Below are 3,787 nucleotides of genomic sequence, written 5' to 3'. Positions count from 1 at the left end.
ATCCAGCTGGGTATCCTGTATTTTTTTTTTTTTTTTTTTTTTGAGACGGAGTCTTGCCATGTTGCCAGGCTGGAGTGCAATGGCACGATCTCGGCTCACTGCAACCTCCGCCTCCCAGGTTCAAACGATTCTCCTGCCTCAGCCTCCTGAGTAGCTGGGATTACAGGCACACGCCACCATGCCTGGTTTTTATTTTTAGTAGAGATGGAGTTTTACCATGTTGGCCAGGCTGGTCGCGAACTCCTGACCTCGTGATCCACCTGCCTCGGCCTCCCAAAGTGCTGGGATTACAGGCATGAGTCACCGTGCCCAGCTGGTGTCTTGTATTTTTATGTGAAATCTGACAATTCTAATTTAATACTTTTTTCTGTTTTTAGAGACATGATCTCACTCTGTTGCCCAGGCTGGAGTGCAGTGGCATGATCATGGCTCACTGCAGCCTTGAACTCCTGGGCTCAAGTGATCCCCCCGCCTCAGCCTCCCAAGTAGCTGGGACTCCAGGTGTGCTCATGGATCTGGTTTTGGAACCTGTGTTTTGTGACACACGCTACTCTTCCCTCCATCATCACCATGGTCACACCACCTATAGAAAGTTCTAAGATCGTAGCAGCAGGAACACGGGGTGTTTCCTAACTGGTGGAAAGCAGCAGACCCACTGGATGTACTGTCATCTTTTCTTTTTTTAAAAAAAATTGTTTAGCCAGGCACGGTAGCTTACGCCTGTAATCCCAACACTTTGGGAGGCTGAGGCGGGCAAATCACCTGAGGTCAGGAGTTCGAGACCAGCCTGACCAACATGGAGAAACCCCGTCTCTACTAAAAGTAAAAAATTAGCGGGGCATGGTGGTGCATGCCTGTAATCCTAGCTACTCGGGAGGCTGAGGCAGAAGAATCACTTGAACATGGGAGGTAGAGGTTGCAGTGAGCCGAGATCGCGCCATTGCACTCCAGCCTGGGCAACAACATCAAAACTCTGTCTCAAAAAAAAAAAAAAATTTAGGTTACCAAAATTACTGAACAAATATACTGGAGTTTACCTTCCATTTGACATGCTTGACAGCATGAATCAATTTCCATTAAACTTGAGTCAATTTCCATTAAACTCAAGCCAATTTCCATTGACATAAATTGGGTACTTTAGGGAGGTAAATATATTCTCCAGGGCTAGATCTCCATTCTTTTTTTTTTTTTTTTTCGGTGGAGGGGGGATGGAATCTCACTCTGTCACCCACACTGGAGTGCAGTGGCATAGTCTTGGCTCACTGCAGCCTCCACCTCCTGGGTTCCTGCCTCAGCCTCCTGAGTAGCTGGGACTACAGGCACATGCCACCACATCCGGCTAATTTTTTATTTTTAGTAGAGATGGGGTTTCACCATGTTGGCCAGGCTGGTCTTGAACTCCTGACCTTAGGTGATCCGCCTGCCTCAGCCTCCCAAAGTGCTGGGATTACAGGCATGAGGCACAGCACTTGGCCTAGATCTCCATTCTTTAGCAGAACCTATATTACCAAGAAGTGGGAGAAAAGAAGGCAGCTACTCAACCGAAGTCTGAATCAAATGAAGACAAATTCTTCTCAAGATTTATGCAATTGCAGCAGTAAGAGCATATGTAACTCCAGAAAATTATCCTGTATTTGCAAATCATTTATTTTGAAACTACTTCTCTTTCTTTGGAGGGGGAGGTGTTAGAAATCCCAACCAAAAGGAATTCTTTTTTGTTTGTTTTTTGCCATTGCTGGTTGTCTCTCCTGGAATGCCCCTTCCTGCCTCTCTCTTGTAATAGCTCACCCAAATCCTGCCCATTCTTTGAGACTTAGCCTAAATATCCTCCTTTCCACAGCCTACCTTTTCAGACTTACTATGGAGTTAGAGTTGATCCAGCAAATTGGTCATTTGGTGAATTGATTTTCAGCCCACTGGCCAGCTGGGTGCATGATATTACAACAAATCAATCTTGGAAGCCAGATGTCATTCAAATGAGGAGAAGAAATGACATCCTGGGGCCATAAAGGGGAAAACAGTTCTCAAGTGTTGGTTCCCTGGCTGCTGGGATGGGTGAGAAATCTCACCTACCAAAGCAGGTACTGAGAAAGAGATGCAGGTATGAGGAGAGAGTACTGCCGATGCAGAAGCAGTAAAAAATTTCTTTTTAATTTCTTTGTGCTATTAAACATATATGTAAGTAATTTCAATAAGCTTTTATTAAACATCGTAGCAGCAGGGAATCATTTAACATCTCCCATGCCAGCAGGTCGCTAATATAGTTTCAGCCTATTTGGGACACTAGTCAGTCCTGAATGAAGACTATGCATTGAAAATCTGGGGCAATTGGAGAAGGTTTCTGGGAAAGATAGCATTTGAGCTGTGTGGCCTCTAAAGAAGGGAGAATGGAAGTTTCCAATAGAATGAACAGCGTGGAGGTAAAAAGAGACAACAGCCAGTGAAAAAAAAGAAATTTCTGTAGGGACAGGAGTGGTAGCTGAGGCTGCAAAAGTGGGAGGTTGGGTTAGGAGTTTAGGAAGGCCTAAAAGTTGTAAGAAGCCAGGATCTTTCTGGTTGGCAGTGGGACTCCGTCAACTCATCCAGGGTCTATGGGGGGCATACAGAGACACAGAGACAATATCTTGCATTGTACAGCAGCTCAATCAGCATCTGATTCATTTTTTTTAAAGCCTGTTGAGGTTTCTTGGCCATCTCACCAAGGGTAGGCAGTGATCCGTGCATAAATCAAGCAGTGTGAGAAGATGGATCATTAAGAGAAGGGGCTCTGTTTATCCACAAACACCTTGACAACTTGCAGTGATGGAAAAGGAGACACAGGTAAACTGTCAGGTGGAACAGGCAACAGTCACATCACAATGCTTCTCTTAACTCTCTCAACCTTATCTGTTCTTTTCCTTGTGTTTCTGCAGCTCTGGAACTGCTGAGTTTTCTGTGTAAATGACACAGATGCAGAGATCATTTCAAGGTATGACTTTGGGCAGATGTTTGGGTGCTACCAAATATAACCCAGGCCGTTTAAAATCCAGGAACAACCCTAAGAGAAATAAGGATATCAGAGTTTCTGGTGTGTGCCTCTATGCAGTATCTGTCTGTTGTTCAGAACTATGCCCAAGTCCTTATTTTGTCCTCTGATAACTCAGTATATCTCACAAATAGAATAGACAGTCAATATTCAATAAAATCAGGCTTCTCATGGTGGTTATTTAAATCTATAGCTGATATTAGGATACTTCTCATGGAAATATAAAATGAGAAAGACTATGGAAGAAAGAACTGGACAGAAAAGAGGCTTCAATTTTTTTTTTTTTTTTTTTTTTTTTTGAGACGGAGTTTTGCTCTTGTTGCCCAGGCTGTAGTGCAATGCCGTGATCTCGGCTCACCACAACCCCTCCTGGGTTCAAGCGATTCTCCTGCCTCAGCCTCCCAAGTAGCTGGGACTACAGTCATGTGCCACCACGCCCAGCTAATTTTGTATTTTTAGTAGAGATGGGTTTTCTTCATGTTGGTCAGGCTGGTCTCGAACTCCCGACCTCAGTTGATCCACCCGCCTTGGCCTCCCAAAGTGCTGGGATTACAGGCGTGAGCCACCGGGCCTGGCTTTTTTTTTTTTTTTTTTTGACAGCGTCTCACTTTTTTGCCCAGGCTGGAGTGCAGTGGCACAATCTTGGCTCACTGCCACCTCTGCCTCCCAGATTCAAGTGATTCTCCTGCCTCAGCCTCCCGAGTAGCTGGGATTATAGGCACGTGCCACCACGCTGAGCTAATTTTTCTATTTTTAGTAGAA

General features: G+C 44.9%; 1 long non-coding RNA gene across 1 annotated transcript; it reads left to right on the top strand.

Moving 5' to 3' along the window:
• The first annotated feature begins 1,102 nt into the window (after positions 1-1,102).
• On the top strand, positions 1,103-2,968 carry LOC129057655 (uncharacterized). The gene is made up of 3 exons (XR_008522302.1): positions 1,103-1,597; positions 2,673-2,820; positions 2,913-2,968. It is a non-coding gene; the product is annotated as an uncharacterized LOC129057655 (long non-coding RNA).
• Positions 2,969-3,787: the final 819 nt, after the last annotated feature.

This window comes from Pongo abelii, chromosome 12 (assembly GCF_028885655.2).
Source record: "Pongo abelii isolate AG06213 chromosome 12, NHGRI_mPonAbe1-v2.0_pri, whole genome shotgun sequence".
Lineage (NCBI taxonomy): Eukaryota > Metazoa > Chordata > Mammalia > Primates > Hominidae > Pongo > Pongo abelii.
Note: the sequence above shows the minus strand (reverse complement) of the source record. Positions and strands in the feature narration are given on the sequence as shown.